The sequence below is a fragment of the Prionailurus viverrinus genome, chromosome C1 (assembly GCF_022837055.1).
Source record: "Prionailurus viverrinus isolate Anna chromosome C1, UM_Priviv_1.0, whole genome shotgun sequence".
Taxonomy (NCBI): domain Eukaryota; kingdom Metazoa; phylum Chordata; class Mammalia; order Carnivora; family Felidae; genus Prionailurus; species Prionailurus viverrinus.
Window position 1 is genome coordinate 187,735,644 of NC_062568.1, and position 24,751 is coordinate 187,760,394.

The following is a 24,751-nucleotide window of genomic DNA, read 5'->3' on the forward strand; positions in this document are numbered from 1 at the left end:
TGACTTCTTCCCTATTCTATTGGCCAAAGCAAGTGGCAAGTCAGATTCATGGTGTGGGAAAATAGAGTCCATCTCTTGATGCAGGGAGTTTCAAAGTCATATGGCAAAGGACATGGATGCAGGGAGAGGTGAATTGGTGCCATTTTTGCAACCAATGTATCATAACCGCCAAGACTAAAGTTGCCTTCAGTGCTCTGCACACTTCTCTGGTTTTGCCTTCAGTTAGATTTTGGCTGGGGTGATTTTAATTTTCTTGCCAGCTCATTGATGCATTTAAGAAGATTAAAAAAATTTTTTTTTAGCTATCACTTTTTAACACTTATCACGTTTTCAGTGGGAGGATCAACGAAGCACCTAGTCTGCCATACTGCTTGAATGACAGACAGTTTGATGAGTTCTTGTCTCTGCACATGTGTGGTTTTCTACCCTAATTCTCTCTCCCAACTTGGAGCCTACTCAAATGCTTCCTTTATGTTTCTTTGCTTTTCTGACTACTCCTCTTCACTGAGGCAGAGTTGGCTGTTGCCTCTAGACTGAAAGTATTCTGTGCTTATCTCTATTAAGGCATGGAATTCCTAACACGGCAATCATACTTTGTGAAGTGCAGGGTCCCTTGTTAAAGATTAAGAATTCCAAGATAGTGACAGCAGAGCATTAAACCAAGAGTGGGGCCTTTTTAAGTGCGGGACTCTGTGTGACTGCACAGCTCATAAGAGCTGGCCCTGATCGTAATTATTGGCTTACATTTCCATCTCCCTTATATGTCACTGGATGGCTATGAAAGAACACGGCCTAAGGTAAGCCTGTCTGATTAATCATAATCAGTAAATCGTTGTTGAGTTAACAAATGAAAGCTGCCCTATATTCTCAGTTCTCAAACATATCAATCCTTTGATGACAGCTTTAAGAGAAAAGTAGAAAACCATATTAAATGTCCCTATCCATTATAAGATGCATTCCAATGTCAGAATAGTTAACAAAATGTGTATCTGAGAAACCATGATGGTGCCTTTTGGTGTCTGACATGATGACTATTCTCATACTTCATGGAAAGCAAAATGGTTCTTTCGGTTCTAAAGTGGGTTCCTGAGAACAAGTTTCTACTTTATTTTCTGTCATATCTGCTCGTGGGTGGTCCCTGGCCTGGAAATGGTCTGCAACCTTAGCTCATGATTGAAAATTCTTGATGGAACCGGTCTTGTGGGCAGCAGGGCACGTAACCATTCTGCCAGACCCCCGTCCCCAGACTTCTAAGTTTCCTTGGGGAAGGGCTTTCCAAACTCTTTTCTGTCATTTATGTCATGTGGCATCTTGACATAAGGGGAAAGGGCGTAGCTCCCTTTTGGAGCTTTGAATTCTACTTTCCCTGCTTCAGTTTCCCCCTTTATACAAGGAAGAGCCAGGAACCCCAAAGGGGTACAGGGAAAAGGGAATTGTTGAGTAGATGTTCAGTCATAACTACTCCAAGATCCGTTCGTTCCTGGAGAGGAGGACAGTTGGTCTCCCAAGCCTGCAAGCCCTCACTTCACCACCCCAAAGCTTTCAAGACCAGACAAGGTGAAGGAAGGAAGATGGGAAGAGGGCTTTAAGGATTCCTCTCCACCCCAACTTTCAGCGCCTGAGGCAGTGTTCCCTCACACCCACCCTGGGAAGTCAGGATCCAGGACCAGCCCCTCCCCCACATTTCCAGCCCCTCCCCCTGCGGCTTCCCCCAAGCGGCCCCTTCCCCCCCCCCCCCCCCCCCCCCCCATTACACCATCGCTTTGGGCGCCAAGACGGATTCCAGCCAGGAACTGCTGCAGTCAGCTCTCCTCCGCCTCTCCTGGCTCCTGCAGACTGTGTCCTGGCTCTGCAGCCTCCGGCTGTGCTTCGGACAGTCCCCTTTCCCTTCCCCACCCCGCCCCCGCCATGGCACAAACCCTGGCTCAGGGCCTAGAGGTGGGCGGGCACAGTGGGCAAGGGTGGGAGCCCCAGCAAAGTCGCCAGGTATAGCGGGGTTCTCCCTCCACACTGGGAATGCCTGGGGCTGTGCGGACTGTGGGTGGGGGACTCCGGTCCGTGGCTTGGAGGCCGGGCACAGCGCCTCACCCTGGCAAGGGCTGGGGCAGAGAAAGGGGGCTCCTCGAACCCAGGCCAGGAGCCGAAGTCGGGTAGCTGACTGGGAAAACCCGAAGGGTCTCCCGAGGCAACGTGTATGGGGGGCTGTGTGTGACATTCAGGGTGTGACTGTGCCTCGGTGGGCGCGATTCCGTGCCTGTGAGGCTGTGCGACTGTCTCCCCGGCCGCCCGCCTCGGGGCTTGGGTCCCTGTGCCTAGGTCGGCTGTGCTTGGTCGTGACACCGTGTGCCTGTTCCTGGGTCGGGCGGACACGGACCCGGTGGTCCCCGGGGAGGGGAGCTGGTTCGCACCCCCGAGCTGGGGGCCTCCCCAGGGCTGTCGCTCCGCCCGGCGGGCGCTCCTCCGAGACCCCGGCGGCCGTCCGCCGGCTGCGACCTCGGCCCTCCTGGGTCCGGTGCGGGGGCGGGGAGCTCGGTCCCCCTCCCTCTCCCGGGCTCGGCAGCCCTGCGTGGGGGCGGGGGCGGGGGCGGAGCGCGCGGGCGGGATCCCCCCGCCTCCCCTTCCTGGTCCCCGGGAAATCCAGCCTCCGTGGCTTGGCCGCCTCCCGCTCCCGCGCCCGCTGCCGCTCGGCGCTCGCTCGGGGCTCCGCAGCCGGCGCGGCCCCTCCGCTGGGGGCTCCGCAGTGCCGGGCCCCGTCCCTGCCCGCCCGTCCGCCGCCCGCCGCCGCAGCGCCCCCGGCCCGGGCCGCCGGCACCATGTAACCCGGCCGGAGCCCGAGCCGGGCCAGGTAAGCCGCGGGGAGGGGTGGTGACGGGGCCGCGCTCGCGGCGCCCTCTGCAGCGCCCCCCAGCCTCGGCCTGGCTGCGGCCCCGGCGCCGCCCACGCCCCGGGCTCCCGCGGCCTCGGCTCCCGGCCCCGGGAGCGGTGGGGGGAGGGCTGGGCCTCCTCCGCCGCCCCCGCCCCCGCCCCCGCCCCGGCCTGGCGGCCGCGGGCCTGACCCCGGACACGGGCAGGGGGACCACGCGGAGCGAGGACCGGCCCTCCGGGGTTGAGCCTCGGGGTCCGGCCAGCCCCGGCCCAGTGCTGGCCGGGGCTGGAGGCTCGGGCCGGGGAGGGAGTAGCCAGCCGGGTTGTGGGGGGAAGTGGTGGTGTTGGGGAGATCCGGAGAGAAGTTTCCTTTGCAGGTGTGTGAGTGTGAGTGCGTGTCACTGTGTCTGTGATGAGTGTGAGTGTGTCACCGTGTGGGTCTGTGGGTGATTCTGTATGGCAGTGAGTGTATGCAGTGAGTGTGTGCGTGTGTCATTGTGGGTGAGTGTGTGTCAGTGGGTGTATGCAGTGAGTGTGGAGTGTGTTACAGTGTATGTATCTGTAGACATGTGTGTGAATGAGTGTGTGTGCTGTCACCGTGTGCCTGTGTATGTCTCTGTGCGTGTGTATGTGAATAGGATGTGTGTGTGCCAGTGTGACTGTGTCTCTGTGAGTGGGTCCAGGTGTCTGTGGCCTGTGTGTGTGTGTGTGTTGGCTGTGTGAGAATGTATCTGAGCAGGGTTCACTCTGAATCACTGACACCTGGGCCTTGTCCCTCCTCTCCCCAGGGGATTCCTGGTGGTGTGGAGGCATGGGACAGGGAGATCAGACTTTTCTGAGGTCAGATCATCCCTCCTCCCCTGTGACTCCTCACCTCTGACTCAGGCAAGAGCTGCATTGTACTCCCCACCTTGATCCTCACCTTCACCTACCTCAAGGGGTATCCTCTAGGATGCTACTGGTTGTGTCCTTCCTGCCTGCTGGGGCCCCTGGTGGTAGTATGACCAGGGGTGAGCTGGAGTGTCTGTGTGCTTCATCTTGGAGCCTGGGAACTTGTGTCAGCCCAGTAATGTTTCACCAAGGGCCCTTTAGTGCCAGGAGCTGAGGAGGCCAGGTGGAAGCTTCTGTCCTGTTGTTAGTCATCAGAGCAGGTAGCTGTCTCCCAGACTTCCAAGTCCTAAATTTCCAAGTTCTGGGTCATTTGTTCAGTTCCTTGGCTCCAGGTGGGTCTGTGCTAAAGCTCTTTGAAGTAATAATAGTAGGAAAACAATGCCCTTCTATCAGCCCAGGGCTTTTGAAAAATACTCCCCTCTCAACTCTTTCTTCTTATCCCCAAACAGCCTTGGGAAGCAGGCAGGCCAGGTTAAGCCATATGAAATTGTCAGTATTCAGTTGTTTTTGCTTTTTACCTACGAAAACAGCAACTTCATGTAATTCAACTAAATACAATGCCAATTTACAGATGAGGATGTTGAGGTTTGAGAGGTGAATTGCATTTCTCATGATTTCACCCTGCTAATCAGTGGAACAGAAAGACTCCAACCTAGGTCTTTGGGTGATTTCAAAGAGCTGGGCTGGGCCAAGGTTAAAGAATAGTACTCCCTGGTGTGTTCTCTCTGACCCTGGGGGCACTGATCTTCACCTCACCCCAGCATTCCCTGACTGCTGGGGCTACTTCTGCACCCAGCTGCCAAGGCCTAAAAGGGAGAGAGGGGGAGAAAGAGAGGAGGGAGGGAAGGGAGAGGCTTCGTGAGTTGGCAGTGAATCAGGGTCTAAAAAGGGAGCCGGGAGGGCTAGGGTGGCAGGTGTTTCTAAAAGGAACATGAACATAGGATGAACAGCCTCAGATACAAGCCCTGGATCCCTCACTCCCACTGTCCCACTGATCTAGCAGATAGTGCCCACTGGCATTTTATGCCAGGGTGCTCATGTCCAAGGAGTGAATTTGTATGTAGCTATTGAATGATGGCCAGAGAAAGGACCTTAGAATTAACTTCGTCTAACCTCTTAATTATAAAGTGAGGACACTGAAGCCCAGAGAAGGGAGGGGACTTGCCCAAGGTCACACAGCAAACCTGTGTGTTCCTGGCTAGTCTCAGCCCAGGAACTTTCCAACCCCCCTTGTTGCTTTCCCTTCCTGGAATTCGCCCCCTCCCACCCCCATCCGTGCCCATCAGAGCTCAGCAGAGGGGATTTGAGGAGAAGAATCAAAGACTAACTAAGCCTAAGGCTGTAGATCTTTCAACCTGGGGCCCTTTTCAAAAAGAGAGATAGATGTTATTGGGGATGGGGATTTGTAACCATACCCACCACTGAGTAGGCCATGGGTTTGTCTTGATACCTGCTGGTGAGGGGCTGGAGTTGCTGAAGGCCAGACTCCCAGACTTTTCTTCTGTGGCAGCTCGGCTGCTGCCTGGCACCTCACATCATCTCTCTCCAGCTGATGTTAGGGCTTGAGCTGGCTGAGCTCCATTTTCCTTCATCCCACCCAATTTCTGATGCATTTTGCCTCTAGCTGGCCTGACAATTCCTTATTTCATGGATTCCTGTTGGGTAGAGAAACTTCTGGGGCTTTTCTGGTTTGGGAAGGGTCTATAGTTACCCTTAAACTCTTTCTAATTAAACTTTCTGGAAGTCTAGGGGAAATGATAGGATAATTGTCCCCATTTCACAGATGGGAAGACTGAAATTCAGACAGGGGCCTTCTATTTGGCTGTTTTTTGTTTGTTTGTTTTGTTTTTTTCTCTTAGTCTACTAAGATCAGTGGAAGAGGTTCTTGGAGTGAGGCGATGAAGGGAGCAAATGACAAAAGAACCTTTTGTCTAGAGGGGCTTCTACAGATCCCTTCTAGTGTCTTATCATCCCCATGGTCAGGAAACCTTTCCAGAGTCTGATATTATTCCCACTTGGTGGATTCAACGTGTTGTCTCAGTGGGAGTTGGAAGAACAGCTGTGTACCCTCCACTATACAAGCATTATGTCTTGATTCCTTCTTTACCCGCCCCCCAGTCTGAAGACTGCTGGCTCAGCGGGCCTCCTGCTGTCTGGGGAGTCTGGGTTTGAGCTGGGGTGAGGCAGTGGCACCATCGTTATGGTAACGAGCTGCCAGCTCATTGTTGCTAATAACTTGTCGAGTCCCTGGGCTCAAATGCAGCATGCCTTCCCACCAGCTCTTCTTCCCATGTCACAGAAAGAAAAAGTGAGGCTATGAGGGAGAGGGAGGGGGCCAGTAAATAAGGGCTTCTAGAGAAGTGGATGGCCTTGTCCTTGGATTGTAGCTGGAGAGCTGGGGGTAGGTCACTGGGGGGCTGATTTACACGTTTGATTACATAAGTTTGTGTATGATTGCCTGAGCTATTACATGTGAATACACTCAGAGCATTCTTGTATAGACCTGTACATGCTAGCTGACATGTTCATATGCTTCTACACAGCAGCCCACATGTAAACATGCTTTCAAGTATCAGAACATGCTTGCACATGAATACTGCCTCTACCATCTGCACATAAGTCACCCAAGAAATCTGGGTTTGTGGGGGTGTCCAGGTATGTGGGTGGGGATCTGATCTTTTTCTGATGCAGCTTCAAAGTGTCTTGTTAACAAAGGGACAGAATGGTACCAGGGTTCCTCCTTCCTTCCAGTCAAGAGCTGAGAATGGGAGTGGGCTGGGAATGATGTGGGGGGCTCAAACTCCCTGCTCCTGAAGGCCCCTGCCTCTGTGTCCTTTGAGCTCAGGTATCTCCTGCTCCCCTCACTCTCTGTTCTTTCTCATCCTCTCCTCTTCCTATGTGTAAATATTAAAGAGCTGAGCCTGCAGGGCTGATGTAGACATGGGGAGAGAATGAAATTAAAAAGGATTCCCTTGCCCCCATCTCGACACCCCCACCCCGCAGTCCCCCGCTACTGCCTCCTCCCCTTTCCCTTCTCCCCTCCCCTCAATCAGTGCTTCCACATGTCTCTCCTCCCCCCAGTCCAGATGGGAGCTGGCTCCTTCAGAAAGGGGGCTCAGATCAGGGTGTGGGGAGCTACCTCTCTCTGCCTCCCCCCACCACATCTGCCTACAGGGCTGGGAGCCCCCACGTGAGTATTTCTCTTATCTTTGGGGTGGTGGTTAAGAAGGAAAAGTGGTTTTTAGAACCAGCTGTGAGTGGCGTTGAGAGGCTAAGGGCTGAAAGGAGGTGGGTGGGGTCCTCTCTCTAGGCTCCCTCAGGGAAGCCTCGTGTCTGGGTTTCTTTTCTCTCTTTGGACATAGAAGGAAGGGAGCAATACCAGGTGCTCCCGGTGGACGGGAGCGAGTGTGGGATGGGCAGGGGAGAGGGGCTTCTGTTTTAAAGAGCACCCTTGTGTGGTGGGGTGAAGCATCCTGGGTTTCTGGGGACTGGCCCCTCAGAGTCGCTGGGAGCTGTCCTGAGTGCTGAACGGGACTCGGCGGGAATCTGCTTCTTCGGAACTGTCTTGGGTCTTGAATGGGGCTGCGTTGGGACCCGATGATGGAATGGTGACTAGGCAGTGCTGAGGGCTCACTAGAAAAATTCTCCCAGATGACCCACTTTCCAAGGAAGGAGTCCCTGGATGGAAAGATAGATTCTGGGGTCCTCCCTCTGTCTTTGGCCTCACAATTATTAGTGGTATTTGAGAAAAGGATTCCTCTTTTCCTGTTTCAGTTCCCCCTCCCCTTTCCAAAACCACCTTTCTGTTAGTGTGGAGGTAGGAATGGAGGATGATATTGTGGCTGTGAGCTCTCTTCTGGATAGTTTTTAGTGCAAGAAGCTCAGGGGTATGGGCACCAGCTTTTCTCTTACTGGGTCCCAGAAGTTCAGACTCAAGACAGTTCTGGATTAGGAGAGCTTAGGTTTACTAGTTAGGCCTGGGGTAGATAGAGCTCAGGAGTTCAGGACAGTTTGATTGACTATGTGATACTCCTTTGCCCGGCATACTTTGGAATTGAGGCAGGGGACAGTGAAATATTCTGCAAGCCTGTCTCATGCTCTGCCTACCCCAAACATAGCTCAGAGCAGCATTTGGGAGAGACTTTTGTTGGGGAGGAAGATTTCCAAGCAAAGGACTCAAGAGTGGGTGGGGTTGTTCAGAGCCACAGAGCAGAGAAGGAGGAAGCCACTGGAGACAGGGCAATGAGAAGAGGAAGATCTGGGGGAGAAACCCCTCCCCCCGAAATTAGGGGATAGGGCCTGGGTTTCAATCCTCAGCTTCCTTGGAAATCTTTCCCCCACTAACCTAGAGTTATCTCAATTTTCTGGGTTCTTGGACTTCATCTTTGTAACTCAGAAGGGAATAGAGCAAGGCCTTATTTCTCCAGGTCCTTTCCCTTGTCATCCCAGGGGGATGAGAGCCAAATGTCAGGACATGCAGATGAGACTGTGGGGGAACAACAGGCAGGAGGGGTTGATGGCAGCTTCACTTCCCATCCCCAAGAGCACAATCAAATATTCAAATGGGATCCTTCTTGAGGGGAGAGCAGAGAGGGTTCCAGATGATGCTGGGCAAAAACTGGGTGTGGCAGGGAGTTCAAGAAAAGGGGGAAGTATGTAGGGACCCCAAGCTGGGCCAGTTCATTCTTTCCCAGATGTGACTTCTAGTTAATAAGGAGCCCATCACCCATCATGGTTTTGATGTAACTCATCAAGATGATTCTGCTCTTCTCTAGCTGCTTGGGAGGAGCTGAGTTTTCCTATGCTGTGGGTGCTGGGAGGTGGTGGGTGTGGGTGTGGGTGCCTGTTTGGGGAGGGGAGGTGTTTGTGCTCCACTCAGCTCCCTTGGTTACATAACAGCTTTGATAAGACTTTACTTTGGATCTGCTGCTACTGCCTGAAGCAGTCACCCCTCCACCCCCACACAGAATACTGGATGTCCACCTCCCTCTCCCTGGCCCCTTGGAGAGTCCTGCTATTCATGATCCAATGTTCCGGCAGCCACTTTCCTGCTGGGAGGTGTCTTCAGCTTCCCTCCCTGCTCCCTACCCAGCTCCTGTTTTTTAAATACTTGCTTTTTTTGTTATCTTGAGCCAAGGTCATCATCTTTACATTTTGGAACCTTGAGATCCTCTCTTTGGCAGGGTCCTTGGGCTGGGGTGGAAGAGGTCCACTGAACATCATGAAGTTGCCCTCTAGGAAAGGAGAGGCATCTCAGGAGGTTTTAGGGCCCAGAGATAATCTGACTGTTCCTTCTTCTGCTCCAGTAACTGTTTTGGAGTCTGGGAGCAGTGGACCATATCCAGAGGTACTGGGAGGAAAAACTCTGATCTTGATATTTTCTCTTTATTTTCTCTTTTTAAATTTAAGAGTTACATATGTATATGGGGGTGGGGGTGGGAGCTGCCTCTTCGGTGGGTAAAAGTACACCTACTCCAAGGTGCACCTGCTTCATTGTTACTGATCCTCCAGGTTGCCTGAGGAAATATTGGTTACTACAGGCATCGGACAAAGGGATAACAGAGCCCATTTTTAGAATGACTTTTTTTCTGAGAGTGGGTGGGAATGGGGTGTGTCCAGGAGTGGGACATATCCTATTGATAGTAGGAACAACTTTCCAAATGGAGAAGTGGGAGACTGGCAAGAAAGAGAGGGAGTACAAACCTGTGATGTCCTTTGGAGAGAATATGGACTCCTGGCTTTCTTCACAGGATAGAAGTCAGGGGATGGACTGTATATCTCTCCTCTTCCAGTGCACATGTATGTGTTTTTCTGCCTGTGAGTGGGTATGTGACTGTGGATATGTACACATATGCATGAGTATGGTGTATGAATGTATTCAAACACATTAACGGACTTGTGTATAAGTGTTGAGACATGTATACATAAGTATATGTATGTATGACTTTATGTGCGCATCCACGTATATATGTGACTTTGAAGACAATTAATTAAACCTATGTTTGAGTGTGTGTGTGTATTGGGGTGCTCGCTCAACAGTGCATATGTGTTTAAGTTTGCATGTGAGCATGGATGTGGGGACATATGTGCACACATGAATTAATAGCGTGTGAATATATGCACTTAAGTTGGGTCATGTGAATAAATGTGACCGAGAGAAAGAATGAAAGAGAGAGAGAGATTCTGGCTGAACACTGGGGCTGTCCAAAAGTTGTTTTCCCACAGGCTTGAATTTGATCCACTCTGATGCCTGTGGCTCTTCTCCAGAAAGCAGCCTCTTTGAGATGTCTCAAATTTTCATGTTCCTCACTACCATCCATAGGATGTGGGTTTTCAGAGGAGAAACCTATACAGGCCTTGAGGATAGCTAAGTGAGGGAGTCGAACCCAAGCTGATCAGATGCTATGGCGCTTAGGAGTGTATGTGGGGAAAGAATATGGGAGATTAAACATTAACATGATCACAGACATTTCAAGAATCAAGCAGAACAAAGTAACCTTGGTGGGTGAAAGGGGCAGGGATATTAGAGAGGCCTGAGTATGTGTATGAGTCTCACACGTGCAGGGCATGTGGCAATATGTGTGTATGTGTGTCTGTGTATATTACTTGTCTATGCTTCAGTATGCCTACCTTGACCTAAATGCACATTCTAACATGTACACACATGAATAAATCTACAGGAATGTATTTGTCACCATGTACTTACATGCTAACAAACATACATATAAACAGAGTATGCAGAGATATGTGGGCATATGCTAACACTGGCCTAATTGCACCTGGTGAGTGCATACATGTGCACCTCACTCACCCACTCACATGTTAACAACAGCCTGCAGATCGTCCCTTTTACACCACACGTGCCTCATCCAATGCATCCCTTCATTCAGCCAATGTTTATGCCTACGATCTGCTACAGTCTGTACTGGACACTGGGGATGGTCCTTGACCTCAGGTAACTTACAATCTAGGGTGGAACCAAGTAAGGAGAGTATTAAGGAAGGTGGTGCAACATAAGTGTTTGTTGGAGGTGGTGGAGACCTATAGAGAGGTTGGTCAGTTCTGGGGTGGGGAGAAGGGTTTGGCAAAGGATCCATAGGAGAGGAGGCCCTTGAGCCACAGCCTGAAGTTAGAACAGGTATTCCCCAGGAGGACAACTGTAGGAAAAGGTGTTTCAGTGACAGGAAATGTCCTAGCTGGTCTCCCTATTTCCACCGTTGCCAGCCCCCTCCCCCACAGATTCTCCCCTGGAAAATCAGCCTGAGTAAGATGAGGTCCTGCCTTTCCAATGGCTTTTCATCTCAGAATGGAATCCAAAGTGCTTAGTGGGGCTTGAGTGACATAAATGCTGACCTCCCAGTCACCAGTGACCTCCCTGATTTCAGGTGTCATCCCTACAAGGGCTGCCTTTTGGTTCCACAAGAACCAAAGATGGTGAACACAGTCCCACCTTGAGGCCATTGTACTAACTTTTCCCTCAGCTTGAAACGTTCTTCCCCCAGATACCCATGTGATTTGCTCTCTTACTTTATTCAAGTCTTTGCTCAAAAGTCACATTTTTGGAGAGGCCTCCCCCACAGTCAATCTTGACTATCCCCTTGTCTTCCTGTCTCCTCACCCCACTCCATTATTAAATATCTTTGTTTGTCATCTTTTTCGGAGTCAGGGAGCCAAGCCCGAGGCTGATCAGACGCTGTGGTGCTCAGAGGTGTATGTAGGGGATATATACCCTATACATTCTAATATACATGCTATAATACATGCTGTACTAGAATATAAACTTCTTCAGAATGGGAGCTTTGTCCGTTTTGTTCACTGCTGTATTTATTGTGTCCAGAGGAGTGCCTGGCTCGGAGTAGGTATTCAATACATATTTGTTGAATAAACACATTTTAGACAGATCACACTGGCAGCCAGTGAGGAGAATAGATGGGGGTTGGGCCAAGATGTGAGGTAGGGAGACCAGTTAGGAGCCTGCTGAAGTAGCTTTGGTGAGAACTTAGGATGAGGGCCGCTTTGATGTAGAACAGTGGAAGTAGAGGTGGATAAAAGGAGATGCAATGTGTAAACACATGCATGCATGCACTCCTGTGCACACACATGCACACGTATGTATTTTGGCCAGTCAGATCTATTGTCTCAGCTGGAGACGGCTAAGGAAGAAAGTAAAAATGTCTTTATGTGTGTATGCAGTTTGCATGTCATGAACACCCCATGGCAAGCCGGACACCTTCCAGATAACCCTGGCTGACATCCTCCCTTCCTTTTGGGTCTTGTCACCACCACCCCACCTAGGCCTACCCCTGCCAGCCAGATTACAGAGGGCTGCTGTGTAGGGGTCCCTCTGGTTCCATTTGGTCAGTGATACAGGGCTCCTGCCTCAGGGAACAGGGTAGGGAACAACATTCTGGACAGGGAGAAGGGTCTTAGGAGGTCAGAGCCACAGAGACTTAGGACAGAGGCCCTCGGGTCTGGACCCAGACCCGGAAAGGACTCAGGGCTCTGGGCCAGCCTTCCTGAAGTCAGATATGGTGGAGGCAGGGCAGCCTCCTCAGCATTTTCCCTCCCCTCTTCCTCTCCCTGCTCCATTCTGGGTCCTCTCTCCTGGTGGGGTGGGTGCCTTGGCCGAGTATGGGCTCAGGAGTGAGTGGTTCCCCCAGGCTGTGATGTGAATTCAGGTATGTGGGGACATCCAGGGAAAAGGGACCCGTTTTCCAGAGGATGGGGGGGCGGTGTTGGTGGGGGTGGTAGGGGAGGAATCTCTCGGAGAGTCTCAACTTTGGCTGTTTTCCTCTCTCCCAAGAGACACGGGGAATCGCGCCGGTGTAGCAGAGTGCGGGACTGAGGTTAGACCTCAGGCGGGGCTGGTTGGCGGCCGGCGGGAAGGGACTGAGACTCGAGGCGTGGGGCAAGCCGGGAGGAGGGCCGGCGAGAAAGGGGAGAAGTGGGAGTGGTGGGCCAGCCCCGCCCCGTGCCGCTCCCCGAACTGGGGTAGGGCCGGTTAAGGCCTACAGCCCTCTTTGAGCTGCTCCCCCAGACCTCCAGGCTCGCGCTCGGGTTGCCTCATCCCCCCGAGGCCAGTGCTAGAGCCCCCTGCAGGCTCTAGGTGTCTGGGGGCCTTCTGCCAATCTCCTCTCCATCTGGACTAGGGGCGGGGGCGCTGTCGCCGCTCCCCTCCCACCTGGGCTCCGAGCTTGGGGGTTGGGCCGAAGCTGCCGCCAGAGCCGCCCACCTGCCCGCGGTGTCATGGCAACGACTCTGCCCACGTGGACGAAGAGGAAAGGGAGAAGAGAGGAGGTATCACGACAGACGTGAGGATGGGAGGAGGCTCCTCAGGGTCCTATGTGCTGGAGCCCCCACCCTGTCCGTGGTTTGGCCCCAGCTGCTTTCACCCCAGGGCCCCCAGGGCAGGGTGGGGCTTGAGCTCCAGTCCTGGCCTCTGAGTGCCCGTGCCCTTGGGTGTCCTGAGTAATGCTGATGACCTTGGCCTCCTGTGCTGGGGGTCTCCCTGACAGCGTCCTGGGGGAGATGGGGCCGGGCCGTGGCATGTGCAGATCTCTCCTCACCCCACCCGACAAGTCGGGGATGGTGCCTGGGGCTGAGGGGATGAGAGCCCGACCTACTTCTCCATTTTCTCACTATTTTTCAAAAGGAAAATGACCCACTTTTCAGCCAATGGGACTGGGGCCTGCTCCCAGGCTGATTCCGTGAGCCCCCCTGCCCAGGCCTCTGCCCCATTCTCAGCCTCTTAGCCACGTGCTGGACCCACTTCCTGAGGGAAGCAGGTGCACCTGTGTGGAGGGGTCCTTCCCTGCCATCTGCATCAGGCTGTGGAGGGACCTGCTCTGAATGAGGCAGGGGTGTGCTAGGCCCCTACCGATGGTAGGATCAGCCCCACTTTGGGCGGACCCCATTGGCAGCCACAGCCCTGGGCAGTTTGAGTGTCTGTCTGCTATCCCCATGCACTCCCAGGATGCATCTGTGGAGGGGAAGGGAGGGGTCTGGGGGGGGGGGCACAATCCTCTCACTCTGTATCAATGGATGGTGGTAGGCTTTCTTCTCAAGCATGGAAAGGGAGAGCCTGTGGCCCCTGAGAACCATGTCTGTCTGTCTGTCTGTCTGCTGGCCTGCTAGAGCTCCTCCCCGAGAGCACTCCTGGAGGGTTCTGTCCATCTCTTTCTTCCCAAGCCCCTCCCCCTCTCTAGGATATTGGTCTGGGCCTCAGAGCCCCCTCCCTCCCTCAGCTATATTGGCCTGGGCTGGCTTGGGGGGGTGATTAGGGATTTAATTATTTAGTTTCTCCAGCTCAATAGATTAATTCCATCCATCACAGGCAGGCTGAGCCTTCTCCCCCTTTCAGGACTGCCTGGCCAACCCCAGAGGAGGGAGCATCATTGCTCACCTGGGCCTAGTACTGGATCTGGGAACAATGGATAAAGTTCTTGTTGGGGGAGGATTTGGTGTACGACATTGAGCAGATGTGGGTGCCTGAGTGATGTGGAATGAACATGTATATTTGTTGTTTGGGGATAAACATGTGAATGAACATGTATGTGAGGTTTGCATCTGTGCAGCTTCTCTGTGTAGAAGCATCAATGTCCATTGGATAAAAATGCAGATGTGTGAACCCTTGTGGGAACAAGTTTGTGTGTATTTGTGCACATTATGTAGATGATGCCTATATATATGACAAATGCCACGTGAATTGTGTTGGATGATATGCATGGCTGTGTAATCTGACTCTGGATGAGCACATATGTTAAACTGTGAATAAGCAGCCTTGGCAACATGTGCCCATGTGCGAGGGAGGGATAGCAGGGATGGAGGTTTTCTGAGGCTGAGTGATGAGTCAGGACACACTGGGAGTCCACTTGGGGGCCTCATCAAATCCATTTGGTCAGAGAGACATGCTACTTTTGACCTGCTTGGGCTTGGTCTCCCAGTGGTTGAGAATGTTGGGCCTGGACTCAGACCAGATTTCAGTTCCTCTTCCTCCACCCCTGTGACCTTGGGCAATTTTCTTTATATTTTTCAATGAGCCTCAGTCCCTCATCTGTAAAATGGGAGTAAAAATGGTACCCACTGCAAAGGAGAGTTTGCGAGGATTGCATAAAGATAATGCATCAAAAGCACTTGACACAATGCCTGCTCTGTTGTAGGCATTCACAGAGCTGTACCTTGGACTTCAGAGTTGAAAAGCAGCAGAGGTTGTCTGTCTGAAATGTGTTCAGTGCTTGAATCCATTCTATAGCATCCCTCCAAAGTGGCCCTCCAACTTCTGCTAACATGCTTCCCTAGAGAGAACATGCCCCGTTCTTCAGGAAACCCACATCACCCTGGTCCAGCTCTGCCTGCTGGGGAGTTCTGATCCAGCTGCAGGCAGTCATTTCCCTGCTGCCACCTTCTGTCTCTCCTCTACGCCCTGTGCCCCAGCTGAGGGGTACTACTTCTTGATGGGTCAATCACTTACTGAGCATCTATTATATGCCAGGTCTTGTCCATACAGAAACAGATCGGATGAATCCTGGTTTTCAAGGAGCTCACAGGCTACAAACAAATATTTACCCTATTGGGTTGAAGTATGGGGCCTAAGAGGAGATAGCAACTGCTGTGTTCTGGGATTGATGGGGAGGGCACTCGTAAGTAAGTAAGGTTTCTTGGAAGAATGGATACCATTCTTCAGAGGGCAGAGCTGGGAGGGCAGGCCTTCCATACGGAGGAATCTCACAGTCTGTACTGTCTCCTCTCCCCATGCTGTCTCCCACTGTGGTTGTGGCTCCTGCTAAGCCTAGAAATCCAGAGAGGAGAGCAGAGGCTAAGGTACCCTGGAAGCTGGGACAGGATCAGGCAGTGGTAAGGGGTGGGAGGTGTTACCACATGAACTCTGGCAGCCAGCCAAGCAACCAGCCTTCATGGGGGCCCTGTGTGTGACTCCCCTGTAGGAGAAACCCAGAGGAGGAGACAGGTCTTGATGCAGGCAGCCCCCGTCCAAGCTGACACAGAGAGCTTACAGGACAGTGTGCTAACTCAGGAGGCAGACCTAAATTCTGGACTCCATGAGGAGACCAGACATCTGGGCCAGATGGTAAGAAAGGCCATGGGCCTGGCCTGCCTGAGAAGCTGCTGCCCAGTGGACCCTTGCCATGGGCTTGGGATCCTACCTGTTGTTCTCTAATGGCTCTGGCAGGGTGAAGTCTGGCAGCATCATGGAGGCCAGAGCAGCAGCAGCCCAAATTTTACCAAACACCTACAAATGGCAGAAGGTGCTGGGGTGCTAAAGTCAAAAGAAGCCACCATATGGAGACATAAGTGTCAGCTGCCTTGGTTAGATCAGCTTGTTTACTCATTGCCACAACCTTAGGAGGTAGGTATTATCCCTATTTTACAGATGAGCAAATTGGGACTCAGACAGATAAGCAAGTTTTTCAGCATCATGCACGTAGGCTGCAATATAATGGTTTGAGGCAGATGATTGTCTTTCCAATACCCAGCAACAAGGTCACTGAGCTTTCCCTTTCAGATCCCTGGCGTTGGAAGAGAGACCACCAGCTCTGGCTTCAGGGTTTGGTGGGTCTGCAAATCAAGGGCCTCTAGTCTCAAATGCCACTATCTTTGGCCGCCGGGGCTGCTCTGCTATCTTCAGCATGCTCAAGGTGTAGGAAGTCTTCCAAAGGAGCTCAGGCAAACAGAAAGTCCTGGGTGAAACATGAAACAAATGAGTTTCCAGAGCACCCATTTCTGATCCAAACCTGAGTCAGGTATGGCTACAGCCTTTGCCCAAGGCCATTTGAGAATGGTCTTAGAGACCCTGCTTCTAGACCTCACACACTTTAGTGGTTTCTCCCTCATTATCAATAAGATTGATGGACAGTTTGCCTGTATTATCTTAATCCTTGTGACAATGGAATGAGAAAGGAACTATTTTTGCCCCCATTTGGAAGTTGAGGTGAAGAGAGCTCAAGAGAGATGAAGGGCCTTCCTTAAGCCCACATGTCTAGTAAGTGGTGGACCTGGGACATGAACCCAAATAGTTTAACTCAAGTCCCACAGTCTCTCTGACTAGCTGCCTCTGACCAGGGTCCTCTAGGAGTCTGGTCCTAAGAGTCCTGCCTTACAGCAGTGGGCAGGCATGACTTCCCCCAAAGGAGGCTTCTGGAGATCTTCAGGAGGGGGAACATGGACATGACAAGGCAGAAGAGACTGAGAATTGGTTCACTTGGCAGGAAGGGAGGAGCAGGCCAAAAGCAGTTGGCCATGGCTGCAATTAGGAAGGAGGAAGGGGTGGTGGAGACCAGGCTGGATTGTGTCCCACAGGGCCTTTGGCAGCCCTGGAGAAGGAGGAAAACTGAACTTTGCTCTGGTGTCTCTTGGCTATATGGCCCCAGCTGGGAGAGGAGCTGGAACCCAGAGAGTCTGAATAAAGAGACCTACTTGGTGTGGGTGGTGGACCCTGAGCTCTGAGATTCCCTCCTCAGAGTCTCATTCTTTTCTGCAGTGTGGGGAGAGTCATTTTCCCCACTCTTTCTTCCTCTTTCTCCCAAATGCCTTCCTTGAACTGTGCAAAGGGGCACATCTGGAGAGACCCAGATGCAGCTAGAAAAAAACCCATCTGTATCTGCCCAGTTGAGAGGGGCTAGATAGGTATGGTGAGCAGGGCTGGGTTTGGAGGCTGGACTTCTAATACTAAATCCTTCAGGGGCTCTCTAAAGCTTTTAGATGGAAAGGAGTGGAGGTCCTTTCTCTGGGCTACTGGGCACAGGAGTAGAGTGGATGAGGGTAGCAAGTGAAGACTTTCATTCATACAGATACACAGATATATATGTCTATATTTGTATATCTATATATTTAGTTTATTTTTTGAGAGAGTTAGTTTATTTATAGGGAGAGAGAATGAGTGGGGGAGGGGCAGAGAGGCGGGTGGGGGGATAGAGAATCCCAAGCAGGCTCTGTGCACTGTCAGCACAGAGCCCAGTGGGCTCCGATGTGGGGCTTGAACTCACAAACCGTGAGATCATGACCTGAGCCGAAATCAAGAGTTGGACACTTAACCAACTGAGCCACCCAGGTGCCCCCATGAAGATATTTTTTTGAGCACCTGTTAATGTCAGGCATTGTTCGAGACACCCAGAATACTGCAGCACATGAAACAGACAAAGTCCATGCCGTCCTGCAGCTTATGTTCTACTATCAGGAGACATACTATAAACATGTAACAGATAAAGAAAATAATCTCAAAGAACAATAAGTGCTATGAAAGCAATGAAGCAGGCTGATGTAGAGCGTACCTGGGGGATGGGGCTCAACTTTAGTTAGTGAGTGGTCAGGGAAGGCCTCTCTGAGCTGAGACCTGAAAGATGAGGCAGAGGAAGCCATGGGAATATCTGGGGCAGAGCGTTCCAACAGAGAGAACATCAAGTGCAAAGCCCCCTGAGGTGGGATTTTCAAAGAGATTATAGGTAGTGTGGGTTATTCACAGACTGAGCACTGTCCAATGGGTCAGGAGATGGATTTAGACTTGCCTCTACCTAAATGTCTCGAGTGTTTTGGGGCAGTAAGCCTGTTTTCTGTAAAATTCCTACCCTAACCCCCCAGGAAGACTTGATTAAATAAAGCAATAAAGGGGAATGAAAAAGACCCCAAGCCTTCCTCCTAATATTCTGTTCCTCCTTCCTTCTCCATTTTCTGGGGGCAGTAAGTGTAGGAAGTTTTTCTCTGGGGTCCTAAGGGCTGGTGGTAGGATTGAGAGAGGTCAGGGACAAGGGCATCAGCCCAGCTACAAGAGATGCTGCCAAAGGCAGCTGGGCAAAGCCAAGTGTTGAAATGGTCAAGGGGGCTCAGGCAGAACTGGATGCAGGAGGAGGCAGACAGCTGGGGGAGGAACGCCTACCCATGTACACAGGAGTATGGGCTACAGGTCATTGGCTGTGTGTTAAGGCTCCCCAGTAGTGAGCCCCCACCACATATGCTGCTGTTAGGACAGGGGGTGGTGGAGGACCGGACAGGAAAACTGAAGCAGAATCCTGGCCATGCTGGTTAAGTTGACACAGGGAAAGGGGATGGGTAGGCAAAGCCTGAAACTTGCAGAAGCCCAGGACTACAGCAGCAAAATGAGTTCCAGGCCTTGCTTGTGGCAAGCTCTGTTGTGTTGGAACTGGTATGGGGATGACCTCATAGGTTCCAGTGTGAGGGGACTAGATAGGGCTGATCCCCAGCAAGAGAGCAACTGTACCCCTTTGCTGCCATCTGGACCATTGTGTCCAGCGTGTAGCTCTCCCAGACAGCTTCGTGGGGGGAGGCATGAATCGGATAACATTTGATTTTTGAAATCTTTATCTTTGCTTTGCCCAAGGCATCGCTTTGTGTCTACCTCTGAGACATTGGCTTTTGCCAAACACGTCTGGCTCCCTGGTGCCCAGGTGTGGACAGCCTTGACTAAGAACTGCTTTTTTCCCAGCAGAATACCTTTGGTCTCATATGGTTGTCCTGGAGAGATTAAGTGACCCACCCAAGGTCACACTGTAAACCAATAGAGGAAGTTAAAAAAAAATTGAAGGGACAGATAATGAGAGCTACTTTTATTAAGTATTCTGTACGGTACAAGGGCTTTAAAGACTGCACTTTGTTAACCATCACATCACTATTACCTTTCTGATGGTTCTATTATTATTGCCATTTTACAGATGAGAGGCTAAGACCTGCCCAAGGACACACAGCAAGTGAGTAAGTGGAAAGGGACTTGAACCCAGAAAGTCTGACAACAGAGTCTGCACCCATAACTGCTTTGATCCAGGGAGTTTGTGAGTTGCCTGGGTCTCAGAAAATGAAAAGCAACTGATTTGGCTGGGCAGGGCCCTGGGGGAAAGAAAAAGAAAACACTCTGACTCTTTCCTCTGCAGCCCTTTTCCTTCCTCCATTTTCCATTCTTTTTCTGGAAGGTAATTGCTTGGGGCAGTGACAACCTCCTGGCGAATTACACAGCTGGTTTCCCAGTGAGATTTGTAACAACAACCCCGCCAGCCTGGCGGCCCGCAGCAAGTTCCGGTTTAAGAAACTAATTGCTGGATTGTGTAGTTGGTGCTAAATTGGGTAATTTCTTGGTGACGGCATGTGTGCCAGTTCTTCCATTCCCAGATAGATTCGAGCTGCATCAGAGAATTTGTCATACACGGCACCCTCCCAGACTCCTCCACTCTCCACTTCCCGAGCTAGCACAGGCAATTGCAAAAGTGGCTGTTTCCCTGGGTCCAGAGGTTCATCACCTGAGCAACTCTCTGTGTCCTGGGATAGTAGAGAGGTGACTTCATGCAGTAAGATGGGGAACATACCACCAGCACCTAGAATTGTCATAGGGCTTCAGGGAGCTTCCTTCACTCTGTACTTATCTGACCTTGGACTTGGAACAAACTCAGTACTCACCTTTGGGGAAAAGGCTAAACCATATACCACACTCTGGTTTGCTCTGGAGTGTGTGGGTACGTGTGAGGTTTTTGTTTGTTTGTTTTCTTCTTCTTTTGACAAATTCACTTTCATTACTGTGTTTACTTCAGAATGGCTTTTAATAAGGGTGTCTTCTCTGGGCTGACAGCACAGGTGGGAGGAAAGCTAAGGTGTTGGGGTGAGGCAACACTGAGTTTGACTTTGGGTTTTACCACCAACTCTGTGACCCAGGACAGATCAGTTAGCCTCTCCCAGCCTCAGTTTCTTTTTCTGTGAAATGGAAGTGCGGGGGATAGTACCGATCCCTTGGAATAATTGTGGAAATTAAATAAGATGTCATAAGTGAAATGCTCACATTCACTCAACAAACACCTGCCATATGCCAAGCATCATTCTGGGGGCGGGGGTGAATAAGATGGATGAAATTCCTACACTCACATGGAGCTTACAGTGTAGTGGGAGAGACAGACAATCTCCAAATCACACACATTGAAAATGGTAATGATATAAGAGCTATACAGGTGCCTAATGCCTTGAGAGCAAACAGCAGGGAGATCTGACCTAGTCGGGGAGGCCAGAGAAAGCTGCCCCGAGGAAGCAACAACGGGGCTGAGATCTGAAGGGTGTGTAGGAGTTAACAAGGCAGAGGTGGGCGGGAAAAGCTTTCTGGACAGGGGGAACAGGTCCCTGATGGGATCATGGGATTGCAAAAAGAGTGGCCTGGTTGGAGCAGAGAAAGCAAGGGGGAGCATGTTGTGAGAGGGTGTTGGAAACGTAGGAAGGGCCGGACCCTGCAGGCCTTGTTGGACAGGTTATGGTGTTTTATCTTAAGAACATCAATAAGCCAATAAAGAGGTTTAAGCAGAAAAGTGACAGTATCAGATTTCTGTTTCCAAGTGACCATTTGGATTGGAAGCTGGGTAGGAAAGGAAGCAGGGAGACCAGTTAGGAGATTTTTCAGATGCTGAGGCAGGAGATGGTGTTCTGAGTTAGGTGGATTGGTTAGTGGTGCTTTCTACTTACAAATACAGAAAACCTGGCCAACGATGGTTTAAATAAAGAAGAGTTTATTTCTTACCACATTTAGGCCCAGAGGAAGGCAGACGGCTTATGTTGGTTCCATGGCTCAATGACTCCAGGACTAGCATTTCTGGGATTCTCTAGGCCTTTCTCTCATGGTGGCAAGACAGCCCGCCTTAGCTCCAGGCTTCATGGTTGTATTCAAGCCTAGAAGAAAGGGAGGAAGGATGGTACTAGCAAGCTCCACTCCTTTTATCACAAAGGCAGAATATTTTCCAGAAACCATCGAGTTTTATGTATGTATCATTAGCCAAAAGTGAATCCTGTAGCCTCTAGTTACAGGTGCTGGGAAGGGGGAAGGGAGGTTGAGAGTGAGTTTTAGCTAGGCAGCCAACCATTGTTGGTGGATATGGAAATAGTGGGCAGATCTATTTTTAGGAAGCAAAATCCGTAGGTCTTGGTGATAGATGGAATTATTAGTCCCCTTCTTGCTTGTTTTGCTTCTCTATGGATTAGTATATAAGGTGGCAGCAGGAGAATGTGATGGTAAAGCATACCATATAAGAGGAAGCCTGTATAATCCAATCTACATCAATGATGTCTTTTCTTTAGGAAATCCGTAAATTGGGTATCTCCTTCCCCCAGCAGTTTGCATTTGATCATAGTTTAGTATTTGGATATTGGGGATTTTGCAAATTCAGAATAAAGCATTCACATGAGGGATTACATTGTGTAATCTTTTAGAGTTCATAAAATGGTTTCATATACATTTTATCATTTGATATTAAGATCCTGGGAGATAGATGAGTGGGCATCATCTGGTCACTTGTCTAGTGTCACACACCTTCTGGTCTCAGAGCTTGTACTTTTTCCACTACCCAGTGCTACCCTATAGGACATGGGTAGTTTGTCTGAAGAGAAGCCCATCTCCCCTGAGACTTAGAGCTGGGAGAACATGGACTGATGCTAAAGGGACTGAAGTTTGATAATCTTGATGGAGGTTCAGAGGCTTCACAGCAGCACCTGTGTGAGGCGGGGCCAAGGAGTAGGGGGAGACTGGGAACATCTACCCTTGGTAAGCTCAGCATGACACTCCTTGATGTGACCACAAACAAAGCAAATGAGATGGTCTGACTCACTTTTGTGCTGTGAGTCTCAAACGTGGGTCCTGCCTGGGCAAGAGGAGGGGGATCATGATGTGGATGAAGGACCAGGCTATCAAAATTTCTTTCCAAAGCAAAGAGATGCTTCCAAGAGCTTTTCCAACAATTGCTTGTGAGGCCTCTTGGTCTGAAGTCACTTCTGCTTCCCCAGAGAAGGGCAGTGGAGAAGAATTGTTATCTAGAGCCAAGCAGTTGATATCTGTGAGGTCACCCCAGGTTCTCTCCAGGAAAGGTAACCAACAGCTTCTCCAGTCCAGGCCACAGGGTGGGCCAGGGGCTGGGCATGTCTCACCCTCTCCTCTGTGGAAGATTTCCAGGAGACTCCACCATTGTCTCCATTGTCTCACATTCCTCAGGGTCAGGAAGTTCTTCCTGATGTCTGACTGTGTCTCTTCCACTACTATTAATCATGCCTGCAAAGCTAGCTCTTTTTCCTGACATCCCTGTGTCTAATAATGGCATCATTAGTCTTCCAGTCACGGCTGCTGCAAACTTCAGAGTTGTCTTCCTTCCTGACTCTCTCTCTCTCTCTCCCACCTCATCCCAGTATTTGCCAAACCCTAAATGTCTGCTGGAACTCCCACAGCCCACCCCTAAGAATTCCTTATTTGCCCACCTCTTCTGCCTTTGTGCCTCCTGTTTCCTCCTCTGGGAATTCTCTCTCCCCCACCACTTTGTCTTCAGAACACACAGCCATCTTGTTCTCCATCCCAAACACATCATTCTCTGGGAAGCCTCCTCACTCTCCCTCTATTAAATCTGTTCCTGTCTTCATCTGAACTAGCATAATGTTTTGCTACCCCTTTCTAGTCCAGTCATTTATTCATCTACTTGGTGAACAATTTATTAAGCACCTGCTCTGGACAAAGCCCTGAGTGAGGTGTTGGAGATTCAGAGATAAATAGATATGGTTCCTACACTGCAAAAGACCACTTTCTAGTTGAGAGGACAGAAACTGAAACAGACAGTTTCAATGCAGTATTATGTTTCTTTCATGGGGGAACCCAGGATGTTATGAAAGCCCAATAGAGAGATATAACCCAGAATAAGAGTACAGAAAGTCTTTAAGGGACGGTGAAGCTTCATCTGGATAAGTGTTAGCCAAGAGAAAGGGTTGAAGGGAGTAGATGGAAGGAGATTCTAGGAGGAGGGTACAGCTTGTGCAAAAATATAGCGACCTAAAATAACCCTATCATGTGGGATTGGTCCCTTGTTAGACTATAAGCCTCTCAATGACAGAGACCACACTTAAATCACCTCTACACACTTCTTACTTAGAGTCTTACTTATGGTAGCTGCTCAACAAATATTTGTGGAATGGAGTTATATTTGAGGGCAATGGAGGAAGAAAAAAAAAAAAAAGCAGTGGCTCAGCACCATGGACAGATCACACAGACACCTGCAGTTGGAGGTAGTCCAACCTGTAAGCTCATTTGCATGTATTTGCATAATGAAGCCAACTTCATTTCCCGGGGGTCCAAAGGCTCTGCATCATGGGGGATCTAATCAGTCCTGGTTTGGGGCGGTTGGGAAGGGAAACTGTCAAGGCCAGAGGCTGGTCCTCTGAGGACTCTGGGAGAATCTCTTTCTTCCTTTGCTCACTACTCTTCTTTTCCGTCAGGAGCCAGTGGTCCTGAGCCTTCTGAAGTTAGAATTCTGTTTGGTGGTGGGGATCCTGACACCAAGGATGGGAAACCCCGGATGGTGAGTTGTAGGAGCCTGGGAGATGAGGAGTAGATTGAGGTTCTGAAATCAGAATGACTTGAGTTATTCTGGATGCAACCTGAAACAGTGGATATGGAGAGGTGGTGGTGGGGAGGAATGGAGGATGGGTCTTGGAGGTGCTGCTGTCTGGAGTCTTTGAGGCTGTCATCCCCTCCTAGTCAGCAGATGGCCCAGGAGCCTGGTCTAGGATGAGGGAGGGCGCCGTCTGCCAGCTCCTCAGTCCCTGTCCCTCCTGCTGACACCCCCTCCTGCTGTAGCTCCTGTCCTGGCAGCTCTGGAGTCCTGATTGGAGGCAGTTCTTGCTGAGAGCTGACCTCTCTGTCCTGTAGCCTTGGCAAGCCTGGGATGGGGGCCAGGGGCACTGGTTCCAACGCTTTCTCTCCACCACCTCCCTGCCCTTCCAGCCTACTGTTCCTGGGAGGAGGAACTCCTGAGTTCCAATCCCAGTTTAGGATTTAGATGCTGCCTTGTACAACCAACATTCTTCCTCTTTATGGTTTCTCCTCCCTGTGTGACTCCCCTACAGTGGAATGGGGGTGGCCAATGGGAGTGAAAGGCAAAAGGGGAAATTTCACTGGGGAACACTTGGAACCCAGAAGAAGAAGAGGCAGTCATCTTAGGTTATTCCTTCCTGTCTCAGCCCTGGAGTG

The 24,751-nt window shown here is 50.8% G+C and overlaps 1 protein-coding gene across 5 annotated transcripts in view; it reads left to right on the plus strand.

Annotated features, from left to right (window-relative positions):
* The first annotated feature begins 2,699 nt into the window (after positions 1–2,699).
* DLGAP3 (DLG associated protein 3) overlaps positions 2,700–24,751 on the plus strand; it is a 61,953-nt gene continuing 39,901 nt past the window's right edge. Inside the window, exons 1-3 of one of the 5 annotated variants that reach the window (XM_047873662.1) lie at positions 2,700–2,845; positions 19,437–19,472; positions 23,998–24,080. The gene's annotated coding sequence lies outside the window, so the exon portion shown is untranslated. Of the gene's footprint in view, positions 2,846–13,017; positions 13,054–16,444; positions 16,515–19,184; positions 19,477–23,997; positions 24,081–24,751 lie in introns of those variants that run through there. The other 4 variants (XM_047873663.1, XM_047873665.1, XM_047873666.1 and 1 more) reach the window with 4 other exon arrangements.